General features: G+C 35.6%; 1 protein-coding gene and 1 pseudogene across 1 annotated transcript in view; one reads left to right on the top strand and one right to left on the bottom strand.

Moving 5' to 3' along the window:
- The window catches only part of TEX11 (testis expressed 11), a 285,798-nt gene that overhangs the window by 132,059 nt on the left and 138,143 nt on the right, over nt 1-15,596 (top strand). The gene's annotated exons all lie outside the window — the stretch shown is intronic.
- LOC113245659 (small nucleolar RNA U3) lies at nt 10,400-10,482 on the bottom strand (annotated as a pseudogene).

Below are 15,596 nucleotides of genomic sequence, written 5' to 3'. Positions count from 1 at the left end.
GTTCTCTATAAATTTTAGGATTCTTGTTCTACTTCTGTGAAAAATGCCATTGGTATTTTCTCTTTTGTTGGTTTTTTTTTTTTTTTTTGATATCGGGGTAATTCTGGCTTCATTAAATAAGTTTTGAAGTGTTCCCTTCTCCAATTTCTTGGGAGACTTTGAGAAGGATTGACATTTATTCTTTAAATATTTGCTAGAATTTGGGAGTAAAGCCATCTAATCCTGAGCTTTTCTTTGTTCGGAGATTTTTGATTACTGCTTCAACCTCTTTGCTAGTTACAGGTTTGTCAGGTTTTCTATTTCTTAATGATTCAGGCTTCATAGATGGTTGTGTCTCTAGGAATTCATGCATTTCTTTTAATTTTGGAGGCATCAGTTGTAATGTCTTTTTTTTTCATTTCCGATTTTATTCCAGTCTTTTCTCTTAATCTAGCTAAAGATTTGTCACTTTTGTTTATCTTTTCAAAAAACCAACTCTTAGTTTCATTGATTTTCTTTTATTGTTTTTCTAATCTCTGTTTCTTTTATTTCTACTCTAATTTTATTATTTCCTTCCTTCTGGTAGTTTTGTGGCTAGTTTGTTCTTTTTCCTATTCCCTTAGTTATAAAATTAGGTTGTTGATTTGAGATCTTTCTTGTTATTGAATGTAAGCATTTATAGATATAAATTTCTCCCTTAGCGTGGTTTTTTCAATTTCCTGTAAGTTTTGGTAGGTTATATTTTCATTTTCAGTCAGTCTTAAGTTTTTTCTAGTTTCCCTTGTGATTTATTCTTCATTTCATTGGTTGTTTAAGTGTGTTGTTTAATTTCTACAAATTCTAAATAATTTCAGTTTTTCTTTTGTTACTGATTTGTAACCTTATCCTTTTGTCATCAGAAAAGATATATGATGTCTATCTTTTTTTTTAAAGATTTTATTTATTTATTTGACAGAGAGAGAGAGAGCCAGCGAGAGAGGGAACACAAGCAGGGGGAGTGGGAGAGGAAGAAGCAGGCTCCTAGCGGAGGAGCCTGATGTGGGGCTCGATCCCAGAACGCCGGGATCACGCCCTGAGCCGAAGGCAGATGCTTAACCGCTGTGCCACCCAGGCGCCCCATGATGTCTATCTTTTAAAATCTATTCAGGGGTGCCTGGGTGGCTCAGTCAGTTGATTTTCTGACTCCTGATTTCAGCTCAGGTCATGATCTCAGAGTCGTAAAGATTGAGCCCCACATTGTGCTCTGCAGTGGGCATAGAGCCTACTTAAGATTCTCTCTCTCCCTCTCCCTCTGCCCTCTGCCCTGCTCTTGCTCTCTCTCTCTCTCTGAAATAAGTAAGTAAGTAAATAAATAAATAAAATCTATTGAGACTAAATTTGCGGCCTAACATTTGGTCTGTCCTGGAAAATGTTCCATGTGCACTTGAGAAGAATGTGTATTCTGTTACTGCGTGAACTGTGCTATATATGTCTCTTGGTTTATTGTGTTGTTAAAGTCCTCTATTTCTTACTTTTGTCTGGTTGTTCTATCCATTTTTGAGAAGAGGTCTTGAAGTCTCCAACTATTATTGTAGAGCTCTATTTCACCTTCAATTCTCTTAAGTTCATGGTCTCTTATCATGGTTTTATCTCCTTGCTGTATTGGATTTTTAATTAGTGTATAATGTCCTTTGTCTTTTGTGACTTTTTAAATTTTAAGTCAGTTTTGCTATAAACACCCCTGCTCACATTTGGTTACTATTTGCATGGAATATCTTCTATCATTTCACTTTCTACCTGTTTGTGTCTTTGAATCTAAAGTGAGTCTCTTCTGGACAGTATAGTTGGATTCTATTTATCCATTCTTCCAATCTCTGCATTGTGATTGGAGTTTCATCCATTTGCATTTAAAGAAATTACTTATAAGGAGGGACTTTTGTTATTTTATTATTTATTTTAAATATACCTCATAGTTTTTTTGTCCCGCATTTCCTGAATACCCTCTTTAAGACTGACAAACTTTTCTTCCCAATTCTACATTCTAAAGGAATTTATTGCATAGCAAAGCATTTGCAAATCAGTGGACCACAAGCTGTATATGGCCAGAAATGTGTTGCATAGGGATGAATTGCCAGCATTTAACAATTTTAAATAAAAATCAGGATTTCTGACTTCTCTGGAAAAAATTGAAAAATCTGGAAACACTTGGTCAGTATTCCCACTAAGCAACAATCATTTGGAGCTAAGTGGCCATTGCCTTCTTTAGATATTGGAGCGTGTATTCTACAGTTTGACACAGTCCAAACACTTCCTTATTTTCTACTTTATCCTGTGTGTCAAGTTGTCACTTGTCTTTTTTTGTGTTGTTATTATTTGTAGAGTGGATATTAGAGGAAATTAAATGTTTATGGCACCCACATCTCTTAAGAATGAGAGAATGTAAGCTAGACTGAGAGGGCGTTTCAAGAAAATAAGAAAGAACACATTTCTTTGTGATGGAAATAAAAATTCTGGTGTGTTTAATGTACAGTGTGTGTCTGTGTCAAATGAATATAATTTACGAGCTCATTATAAAGCAAAGTGAAGTTGAAACTATGGCTAGTATACAGAAAAGTGAGGTCATGAAAACTTAACTGAATAAAATAACCAATACTGTTATAAAATGCAATTTTATATTTATATATTAAGAAAAAGATTGCCCAGGAATTAAACACTTCCACAGATGACAGTTTACAGAAGAGTGTCTATTGAGAGAGGCATAAGATGTGTTCGTAAGTTTCAAATGCAAATCTAATCTGAAATTCTGTTGTTTGGCACGTTGAGGATATGGTCGGTAATTTATTGGACAGATTGCTTTAAAAGGGGTTATTTCTTCTTTGTTGTTGTTGCATAGACAGATGTAGTACTGCCCAGTAAAGCGTATTTATTTGTGGTGTCAATGAGAATTTTGATAGGACAGAACTTTTGAACAGTTTCTGTGTTTTACAAGTTTAATGTTGATTGGTCAACATAATTTGTGTGACTACAGAAGATATTTCTGCAATAGTTAGTTATTAAAATAAATCTTGATTTGAAATTTAAATACAAGGTTGAAGTGTTTTTTGAGAGTATAAGATGTCTATTAATTGTGTAATTTACCAGGAAGCGCTTTGTGCTAAAAAGCTAAAACTCAAACATGTGGATGTGTTAATTATACGCATATGGATGGATATTCTTCTGTGGCTTCAACAGAGATTATTGCTTTATTGGGTAAATTTGATGCATAATACAATAGTTGCATCTAGTTCTTGGAGGTTAGGAATCTTATTGGATGAGGTGCTGTCAAAGGTTGGGTTGCCCTGGAGGCCGACTTTTAAGATGGTGTTTAGTGTGCAGATAGTTAATTAAGGGGTACTCTTAGAATCAAAGGAGGCTGGACTAGGTAAAGGGAGAAATTGGGCTAATGTAAAGTTGCAGGGCCTCAGCTTACCCCACCAGGAACTCTGAAGCTGGGATGGTCCTTCAGAATTGTTTTCGGTTAGAATAAGATGGCCATGTCTTGTAGCCCAGTGTTGACTAGTCTTAGATGTCAGCTCCCCTGGAACGGGGGCATAATCTTGGGTGAGGTGGCTCTCTTCAGGGTAATTCCTAAAGAGCAGCCTGGAAATAAATACTTCAGTCTTGAAGGGGAGATCTATATGATGCAGCACAACATTCATGACCAGGTGCTAAAGAGATATTTTTTGAACTTTTGAAAGAACTCAACTTGTTGTCATCCATGGGAAAATTTCAGCCTCAGCTCAAAGACTTGACCTCTTTGGTGACTATGACAACCCATATAAACACTGTGAATCTCTCTCTCTCTCTGCGAATGCATTCATAAGTAATTACACAAATGTAAATTGTAATTCATATGTTCTTAGTGAAGTAATTTCTTTGGGAAACTCATTTGGCAAAGAGTAATCTGACTCACTTCTCTATGCTGAAATTGGCTTCCAGAGATAGAAGTGATTACCTAAACTGCATATTCAAAGATTGAATTCGTAAAATGTTTTCTCATTCCTAACATTATGATAATGAGAAACTATTTATTTTGCCTTTCTCAATTAATACTACTAATGTGAAAGAAGAACTACAAATTGAACTGTAGTGTAATGTGGTATTGAATTCTAATTGGACAATTTAGGCATATCAGATGTAGTGGACATTAATTGCTTTTGGTCAGATGCTGTTCATTCATTCCACTTTCCAACTGACATCTCTTGATAACAGTACCCAAATTTTCATGTAGGTGTCTGCTTTTTCCCTGTCAGCCCATGTGGTTATTGACATATTGGTATAGAAGAGTTTCAGGTTTGTATTTCCCAACCAACAGAGAAATCAATTTCAAAAGGAAAATTTGATAAATTAAGTGTTTTTTATTTTTAAAATTCAAATTTAAAGTATAGCTTCTATTTTCTTACCTGTTTGTACTATGTTAACAATGCTTTTACCATTGTTCAGTTAATAAGAAAGTTTCATTATATATCTGGCAGTTGCTTTTTCTTATAGTCTGTTTAACTCATTTATGTTACATACTTGGCATCTGTAGACAATATAGGAAGTTGCATTATATAATGGACAATGATAATAGTTTTATAGCAAAGGCATAAATATATTTTATATAGAGAAGTTTGTTTTAGTAATAAAAGCTAAGTGTGCAGAACATTAACTGTCAGAAAGTGACTGCACTTCTGCTATGTACTATAAGCTAATGTAGTACAGACCTAGGCTTCTGATGATGCACCTTGATGCAAGGATAAAATTTTGAATACATTGATAAATGGATGGAAATACCATGTCTCTCAAGTGATTTTTTTTTTAATTTCACCTTTTACAGTCAAGCTTCATTGGAAGTCAGAGTGAAGACAATTTTAGGTTACACACTTACGAGATCCTGGTAATATGTAGTGCTATAATAAGGGAAGACCATATGCTTTAAATTGTAGAAAAGCAGTTAGATGGTTTGATATTCTGTTATTATGAGTCATTTTTCCTGAGATTGTTAGATTAGGTCTGTTTACTCTCTGACTTTATCATTTAAGTAAACTTGTCAAAAGATAAAATAAGATTAATTTGGCATGCCTTTTTCTGAACAAATTCTTGCTGTTTTATGTTAATGCTTCTCAGACTTTAATGTGTATATGATTAGCTCAAGATCATGTTAAGATGGAGATTCTCATTCAGTAGGTCTGGAGTGAGGCTTGAGATCTGCATTTCTAATAAGCTTTCCATGTGATGCTGATGCTATTTGTCTGTGGACCACACATAGAGTAGCTGCGTTTGGGAGTCTGTTGCTCTCTTTGTTAAAAAGAAAAAAAAAAATCAAAGTTTTCCTTCTTCAATTTTCATCACCCCTTCAGTTTTCTGTATGTAATTTATTAAAGACTTCTGTAACTTAAAAGTCTCCTTTATAAATCTAGGGGTCCTGAACTCTTTTACAACAACTAAGTTACTGTCTTCTCACCTCTGCTCAACTTAAGCTTGCTTTCTTTTCAAAATTTTTACCTATTTTATTTTTTATTCTATAAACATACCATGACTATAATAAAAATTTTAAAAGAAAAAAGATCATATCTAATCTTACACTGAAGATACCGTGTTATTGATAAAGTGGCTCAGACCCTTCCTTTTGTACTGCTTAGGTAGGATTACTCAGTTACTGTTCATACCAGTGACAAGAATACCGAATCAAATAATCAAACTAAGAGATTTTGAATTGGAACAAGACAACAAGATAGAGTCAGAAACCTTGAGATAAAGTGATCTAGAAAAGTCAATGCAACAGATAAAAATATGAACAAGATTGTAGGAGATCAGATTGACATTGCCAAACTAAACTCAAGAATAGAGAAAAGCAAAATCAGGTTTCTGAAGTCAAGATCAGAATTTTTGGAAATCAGAATTAGATATAAGGAAAGTGGTTTGTTTAGGTCCATCAAGTTAAAAAAAAAAAAGGAATAGAAAGCCTTGCAGGTTAACCACTTTGTTCCCAACCTTCCTGTTATATAAGACCTGATGTTATTTTATTAATAGTTTTTAAACTTACTGTTGAATATTACAGTAAAATGTTTTAGAGCTCTCTCAATTCTACACATTAAATGAATTGAATTCCAGAAAAGTTCTGTTTAGAGAAACTCTGATGCAGTAAATGGTATTTTTCCATAGACTTAACATTAAAAAATAAAAATGACTTACCTTCAGAAAGTTTTTAGCTCTAAGATATAATATAGTCCTATTTAGGAATGCAGCATATTTTTTATTTATTTATTTGAGTGGGGGACACATGAGCAGAGGAAGGGGCAGAGGGAGAGATAGAGGGAGAAGCAGACTCCGCACTGAGCAGGAAGCCTGACTCAGGGCTCGATCCAAGGACCCGGATCATGACCTGAGCTGCAGGCGGATGCTTAACCCACTGAGCCACCCAGGCGCCTCAGGAATGCAGCATGTTTTTTATATCATATGTTTAAATGAAATTTATTCTTCTGATAATAAAATAACAAGTACTTGAGTGGGTTGCAGAAATGGCATGCTAACTGAGATGAATGAGATAATGTCCTGAAAATCCAGGGAAAGAGACAGATATAATATTGAAGACCTAATACCTTCAACATTAATTCCTTCCTGGGATAGATCTAAAAGGTTATCACCAGACACTAAGAAGTAAAAGCAAACATCCACTGGCTCCTGGGATTTAATTTAATCATGCTTACATGGATATTCTCATCTAACAGCCACTCTCAAAGCTGACTGTTGGTAAGAATTATCACCATAGTTCTTTCATCTCCTTTCCCATTTCAGATCAGTTATCCATACAACATACTTTGTAGGGCATCCATCAGAATTTTTTGTTTTAATAAAAATTGTTAATGAGTTTATTAGAAAAAATAGTTCCAGTCGGTAGGAAAGGAAGTTGGTACAGAATATATACTTAGTTCTTGCATCTGCACTGTATTTGGTTGGATAGATGGTTTACGTGTCCCCCCCCCCCCCCCCGGTGGGTGGGGGGGCAGTTTTAGGGTGTTTGAGATGGGAAGAGGAATTAAAGGGATTTTTCAAGGTTGATTGCTTCTTGGAGACAAGAGTTCAGTTTTCCTTAGCACATTGGATACATTTAAGTTCATTTTATCAACAAAAAAATGTGCCTGGTGCAACATGTTGTCTGGGGTCTGGTTGGAGATAAAAAAACAAAAAAAAGAAACAGACATTCCTCTAATGAATTTACAGTCTGCTACAGCAAGTTAAGCATATTTATGATCAGTCAACTGACAATAAAATGCAGGATATGGGAAATGCATGATATCCTATAGAATTTAGAGGAGGGAGCAAAAGGTCACTGTGGGCTCTATTGATCAGAGAATGCTAAATGGAGGAGATAGGGACTTAGAAAATGTAGCTCAACATAGGTGAATGAATAGGAATTCCTGGCAGGAAGATTAGAGTGAGCAAAAGTGTGAGCACAAGGCAGGTTTAGAGACAGTAGTTTAGTCCAATTTAGTATCTTGTATGTAAAGAGCAGCATATGGAAGGCACAGGAATTTCTTTTAAGAAACTTACAAGTCTTATTGGAAAGAGTGTATGTATAAAGATAACAATATAAGATAGCACATAGAAAATGAGTATAACTGACAACTTAGTATAGGAATTCAGAAGAAGCCTAGATCATTAATGGATTGGGAACATCAGAAAGGGTTCTTTGAAGGCGAAACTTCAACTGGGCTTTGAAGATGGGAGAGAATTTAGTAAAGTGGAAAGGAGAAGTAAGGACATTTGTAGCAAATAGGTAGGAAGACAACATAATCTGTTCAGAATATGATGATTAATGGATCAGAGAGGCTGTAGAATACATTTTATATAAAAGCTATAATGAGATATAAAGTTAGGTAAATTGGGGTCATTTGTGAAAATTGTTGAAAATCAAGTTAAAGGACTTCATGATATAGGCAAATAAGGACCCACTGAAGATTTTCAAAGAGGGTAGTGATATACTAATGGAAACATATGCAAGAAGTTGAGAGGGGTGAGGTTAGAAGTAGGAAAATCAAATAAGAATCATTGTAGGTAGCTCACATATGAAGTGATAAGAACCTGAATTAGGTTGATAGTAGCGGGGATGCATTCTTTCCCACCTGAGTTCCTACAGTGTATCAGTTATTTTGTCACTGGGCATTAAAGATACAGAAATTAAATATGTACAGTCCTTGGTCTCAAGAAGAACACTGCCTAATGGGGAAGAATAGCTCATAATTATGAAATAAATACAATCAGAATATTTTGGTACCTCCAAAGAGGGCCCTGTAAGTAGATGATTTATAAAGATAAAACTATTCTTGCCTACATATTTGGCATTAAAATTATATTGTTTTGAGTTATTGTACTGCCTTTTGCTGTTTTTGCCTTTTTTCAACCACGTCAGTAACTAATTTGCCAGCCCCACACTATCTTCAGAACCTATCTTTTTTTTTTAACATTTCCACAGTAAAGCCATGAACTATCCAAAAAAGTTCTTGCCATAAACTATATGAATAAGGAATCTTACTCTCAGAGATGCTAGTATAGGAAATGAAGGGAAGTGATGAAAATGAAAGAACATGAAAAATAATAGTTGCAGACTTCAGTACCCTACTTTCAGCAAGTCAGACAGAAAATCTACAAGGAAACTTTGGACTTGAACCATATGTTAGACTAAATGGACCCAATAGATGTTTATAGAAGAACATTCCATCCAATAGCAGCAGAATACACATTCTTCTCAAGTGCACATGGAATATTATCCAGGATAGATAATATCACAAAATAAGTTTTAGCAAATATGAAAAGATTGAAATCATACCAAGTATCTTTTCCATCCACAATGGTATGAAACTAGAAGTCAGCAAGAAGAGGCAAGCAGGAAAATCTACAAATTTTCAACAGCAGTGTTTAATTAACAACACACTCTGAAACAACCAATGGGCCAAAGCAGAAATCAAAAGGGAAATAAAAAATATCTCAAAACAAATGAAAATGGAAACAACACCCCCAAACCTGTGGGATGCTGCAAAAGCAGTTCTGAGAGGGAAGTTTATATCAATAAATGCACATATTAAAGACATAGATCTCAAATAAACAACCTAACTTTATACTTCAAGGAACTAGAAAAAGAAAAGCAAACTAAGCTCAAAGTTGGCAGAAGAAAGGAAGTGAGGAAGATCAGAGAGGAAATAAATGAAATAGAGACCAGAAAAAAATAGAAAAGATCAATGAAATGAAGAGGTAGGTTATTTGAAAAGATTAACAAAATTGATACAACTTTAACTAGACTAAGAAGACTCAAATAAAATCAGAAATGAAAGGAGACATTACATCTGACACCACACAAATATAAAGGAGTATAAGAGAATATTATGAACAATTATATGCCAACAAATTGGATAAACTAGAAGAAATGGATCAAATCTTAGCAACAGACAACCTACCAGGACTGAATCAGGAAGAAATAGAAAATCTGGACAGAACAGTAATGAGTAGGGCGGTTGGATCAGTAATCAAAAACCTCCCAACACAGAAATGCCAGGGATCAGTGGCTTGACTGGTGAGTTTTACCAAACATTCAAAGAATTAATGCCAGTCCTTCTCAAACTCTTCCAAAAAACTGAAGAGGAGGGAATATTTCCAAACTCATTTTGTGAGGCCAATGTTACCCTGATAACAAAGCCAGATGAGGGCACTATAAGAAAACTATAGACCAATACTCTTTTTATCACCAAATTTTTATTTAAATTCTAGTTAGTTAACATATAATATAATGTTTCAGGAGTAGAATTTAGTGATTCATCACTTACATTTAACATCCAGTGCTCTTCATAACAAATACCCTCCTTAATACCCATCACCCATCTAGACCATCCCCCACCCACCTCCCTCTGTCAACCTTTAATTTGTTCTCTGTTGTTAAGAGTTTCTTATGGTTTGCTTTTCTTTTTTTCCCCTTCCATATGTTCATCTGTTTTGTTTCCTAGATTCCACGTATCAGTGAAATCATATAGCATTTGTATGGACCAGTACTCTTGATGAATATAGTTGCAAAGATTTGCAACAAAATGTTAGCAAACCGAATTCAACAACACATTAAAATGGTTAAACAGCATGACCAAGTGGGATTTATCCCTGGGATGCAAGGATGGTTCAACATATGCAAAGCAATAAATGTGATGGATTTAGTACACTACCAGAATGAAAGATAAAAATCATGATTATATGTGAGGGATGGGCAAAATAGGTGAAGGAGATTAAAGTACACAGACTTCTGGTTATAAAATAAATGAGACGCAGGGATACAATGTCTAGCACAGGAAATATAGTAAATAATATGTAGTATGTACGTAGTATAGTGACAGATGGTAGCTAGATTCAGCATGGTGATCACTTTGTAATGTATATAACTGTTGAATCACTGTATCTTACATCCGAAACTAATGTAATATTGTAACAAACTATAGAAATGACCCCTGGAAGTATAGTCTTGAAACTAATATAATATTGTATCTCAACTGCACAAAAAAAATCATTCTCCCAAGAGATGCAGAAAAAGTATTTGACAAATTTATATCCTTTCATGATACAAAACCCTCAACAAATTGTGTATAGAAGGAACATACCTGTATGTCTGAGGATTAAATAAATTATTTCGTGTAATATGCCTGGGACATAGTGAGCATTCAATAGAATTTGGCTATTATTACTTTTGAAGAAGTGTTGGAACTAATCTTTTATCATTTCAAGTTGAGCCATGTGTCTACAGAATAGAATTCGTGTTCACTGTTTTATATGAGGCTAGTAGTACTGGACATGATTGAGGTGCTACATTTAGCTTCTTAAGCAGTTTTATGAGCATCACTTGCTCATTTATTGTGCAGTTGTGAGCTGTGCCTAAGAGTAAATTACAGGACGATTTTACTAACTCTGAGCCATTTACAGGCATTGAAGTGATGATTACTAAAATGCTATTTAGCATGAGCAGTGAGTATATGTCAGCAAGAGGCAACGTGTGGTGTATTGGAATGAGTCCTTGCTACTAACTGAATGACCTCAGACAAGTCATTTAGCTTTTCAGGGCCTGTGAAAAGCAGAATAATGGCCCCTAAGGTCCATCCATACCCTAATTCCTGGGATTGTTAATATGTTACCTTACACGTCAAAAGGGATTATGCATATGTAATTAAAGCTATTGATCAGTTGAGTACAAAATAAGGATATTATCCTTGATTATCTGGGTGTGCCCAGTATAATCACACATGCCCTTGAAAGCAGAAGAGGTATGCAGAAAGTGAAGTCAGATACATTCAAAACACACTGTTCAAAGGAAATTCAGGCAGCCTCTACGAGCTGAGAACAAATCCCAGTTGAAGGCCAGTAAGGAAATGAGACCTCAGTTCCCACAACCTTACAGAACTGATTTTTGCCAATACCTGAGTAAGCCTAGAAGAAGGAAATCCTCCTCTACAGCCACCAGATAAGAGCTCAGACCAAGCCAGTACCTTGACTTGGCCTTTGAGACCCTAAGCACAATTCCCAGGTGAGCCTGCCTAGATTTCTGACCTACGGAATTGTGAAATAATAAATGGGTGTTTTTTTTATTTATTACTTTAGAGAGAGAGAGCACGAGTGGGGGGAAGGGTAGAGGTAGAGAAAGAGAATCTCAAGCAGACTCCATGCTGAGTATGGATCCCAAGACCCTGAGATCATGACCTGAGCCAAAACCAAGAGTCGGGTGCTTGATGACTGAGCCAACCAGGTGCCCTAATAAATGGGTGTTTTAAGCTGCTAAATTTGTGATAATGTGTTACAGCAACAATAGAAAACCAAAGCCTCCAGTGCTTCTGTAAATGAGGGGTAGGGGAGGTTTGAATAAATAAACTTTAAGGTTCCTTCTAGCTCTAAATCCTATGATTGCGGGATTCTCATTAAGCTGCTAGTTTGTGAACTAAAGTCTAACAACCATAAATAGAATGACCCCATAACGCACACACACACAATACTTTACCAGACCCATAACTTTAAAGGTTACGTATGGCAAAGCTACAGGTTGGGGGACTCTGTAATGCCAGGTCAACCAGATTGCTAAGTGGGTTTTTTCAACTGCAAAGCAAATAGTTGTAGCCAAAGCCGGGTTCTTCAGGTGTAGCCTAAAATTAGGGTTCAGTGACAAGGTTACTTTCTATGTGTAGATTATTTATACCATAAATGGAAAATGATTGTTATTATCAAACCAGAAGATCAGTGATGTCTGTATGCCTACTAGCATTATAACAATTTGTCATTCTTAGTCCTTTAAGGATTATCAGTTATATACCCTATATTTCTAATACATAACAAATTCTCAGAATTCATTATATTTGGCTAACTTATCCTTTGTTTTTTATGAAACTAACTCCAAGAAGCAGAGATTTTGATATTACCTGTAAATGAATACTTAGTACATTCCTCAGAAATGTAACCGTGTTTTTAGATCAATCTCCAGTTCTCTGTGCAAGGTGACAGTGCGTTCATAATGACAGTTCTAACTGGCCTTCCCATCCGCCTCTAGCAATTATGCAAAGTAATGCCTAATTTCCTTTATTTTCTTATTTTTAAAAAACAGCTTTATTGAGGTGTATTTGACATATAATTCAGTACATATATTTAAAAGAAGTGGACAATTCAATAAGTTTTGACATATATGTAAATGATAGGTGCCATATATTCATGTATAGACACATACTTGTATATACACATAATATGTTCATATACATATGATGAGTATATATGTTCACAAATGTGTATATACATATACAGGTATTGCTATACATATACATGCATATGTGCACAGTTATGAATTCATCATCACAATCAGGATAATGAACATAGTTAACACCCCCAAATGATTCCTTGTGACCTTTTATAATGCCTCCCCCCACCCAGCACCTCCTCTTTACCAGGCAACCATTGATCATTCATTGATCACTTATGTCACTATAGATGATTTTGTATTTTTCAGAATTTTATATAAATGGAGTCAGATTATTTATTCCTTTTAGTGTGCCTTCTTTAACTCACCATAATTACCTGAGAGCCATCCATGTTGTTATGTCTATCAACAGCTCATTTCTTTCAGGGCACCTGGGTGGCTCAGTCAGTTAAGCATCTGACTTTGGCTCAGGTCATGATCTTGGGGTCCTGAGATCGGGCCCCCACATCGGGCTCCGCATTCAATGGGGAGTCTGCTTCTCTCTCTCCCTCTGCCCCTCCCCCTGCTTGTGCTTTCTCTGTCTCTCTTTCAAATAAATAAATAAAATCATTTAAAAAAATAGTTCATTCCTGTCTATTGCTGAGTAGTAATCTGTTGTGTGGATATACCGCAATTTGTTTATCCATTCGTTGATGGACATTTTAGTTATTTCCAGTTTAGTTCTGTTATAAATAAAGTTCTTAGAAAGAAGAGAATATTTCCCCTTTCAGGAAACCTTCTTATACCAACATAAGGAGAGTTAGTAATGGAAGTAATGAAAGGGGGGCGCCTGGGTGGCTCAGGTGGTTAAGTGTCTGCCTTTGACTCTGATCATGATCCCAGGGTCCTGGGATCGAGTCCCGCATCAGGCTCCCTGCTCAGAGGGGAGCCTGTTTCTCCCACTCCCCTTGCTCCTCCCCCCTGCTCATGCTGTCTCTGCCAAATAAATAAATAAATAAATAAATAAATAAATAAATCTTTAAAAAAGAATTCTTTAAGATAGAAGACGGTATGACTGATTTGAGACCTTCCTTTTCTTTTCTTTTCTTTTCTTTTCCTTTCTTTTCTTTTTAGTAAGAACTTACTACTATTAATTTTCCATGAGGTATCACTTTTTAGCAGCATCCTGCAAATTTTAAATTTTGTGTTTTCATCTTAAATCAGTTCAAAATACATTCAAATTTCCCTTTTGATTTTCTAATTTAGTAGATGGGCCATTTAGAAGTATGGATAAAGAAAGAGGGGGTAATCAGAGGGGGGAATGAAGCATGAGAGACTATGGACTCTGAGAAACAAACTGAGGGCTTCGGAGGGGAGGGGGTTGGGGTAATGGGATAGGCTGGTGATGGGTAGTAAGGAGGGCATGTATTGCATGGTGCACTGGGTGTTATACGCAACTAATGAATCATTGAACTTTACATCGGAAACCAAGGATGTAGTGTATGGGGACTAACATAATATAATAAAAAAATATTTAAAAAAAAAGAAGTATGTTATTTAGTTTCCAACTATCTGAGCATTTTCCTAAAGATCTTTCTGTGATTGATTTCTTTTTTTAAATTTTTCTTAATTTAAATTCAATTAACATATACTGTATTGTTTTCAGAGGTAGAGGTCAGTGATTCATCAGTCTTATATAATATCCAGCGCTCATTACATCACATGTCTTCTTTAATGTCCATCTGCCAGCTACCCCATCCCCCAACCCCACTCTCCTCCTGTTATTGATTTCTAATTTAATTCCATGTGGCCAGAGAATGTACTTTGTATAATTTGAGTTTTTTTGAATATACTGAGACTTCTATTATAGCCCAAAATATAATCTATTTTGGTAAATGTTCAATGTGCACTTGAGAATAAGATATATTTTGCTGTTGTTGGGTAGATTTTTAAGTACAAGGATAGCTACAGATTAATTATAGATGTTCTTTATCAAGCAGAGGAAGTGGCCCTTATTCTTACCTTTTTGAGATGATAGTTTTTTACAATCATGAATTTGTGTTGAGTTTTGTGAAATCCTGTTTATGCATTAGTTAATATGATCATGTGCTCTTTCTTCTTTAGTGTGTTGTTATGGTGAATTGCAGTGATTGTTTTTCAAATATGAATCAGCTTTAAATTCCTGAAATAAACATCACTTGATTGTGTGAATGTATTGCTTTTTTCTGTTTGTTAATATTTGTTAAGGATCTTTGCATCTGTATTTATGAGGGAAATTGGTCTATAGTTTCTGGTTTTTGTCTGACTTTGTTGTCAGGGCAATAGTGTCTTTTTTTAAAATATTTTTTTTATTATATTATGTTAGTCACCATACAGTACATCCCTGGTTTTTGATGTAAAGTTCGTTGATTCATTAGTTGCGTATAACACCCAGTGCACCATGCAATACGTGCCCTCCCCACCACCCATTACCAGCCTATCCCATTCCCCCTCCCCTCTGAAGCCTTCAGTTTGTTTCTCAGAGTCCATAGTCTCTCAGGCTTCATTCCCCCTTCTGATTACCCCCCCTTTCTTTAACCCTTTCCTCTCCTACCGATCTTCCTAGTTCTTATGTTCCATAGATTAGAGAAACCATATGATAATTGTCTTTCTCTGCTTGACTTATTTCACTTAGCATTATCTCCTCCAGTGCCGTCCACGTTGCAGCAAATGTTGAGAAATCGTTCTTTTTGATAGCTGAGTAATATTCCATTGTATATATGGATCACAGCTTCTTAATCCAGTCATCTGTTGAAGGGCATCTCGGCTCCTTCCACGATTTAGCTATTGTGGACAAAGCTGCTATGAACATTGGGGTGCACATGGCCCTTCTCTTCACTACGTCTGTATCTTTGGGGTAAATACCCAGTAGTGCAATGGCTGGGTCATAGGG

This window comes from Ursus arctos, chromosome X (assembly GCF_023065955.2).
Source record: "Ursus arctos isolate Adak ecotype North America chromosome X, UrsArc2.0, whole genome shotgun sequence".
In the NCBI taxonomy this organism is placed as follows: Eukaryota; Metazoa; Chordata; class Mammalia; order Carnivora; family Ursidae; genus Ursus; species Ursus arctos.
Note: the sequence above shows the minus strand (reverse complement) of the source record. Positions and strands in the feature narration are given on the sequence as shown.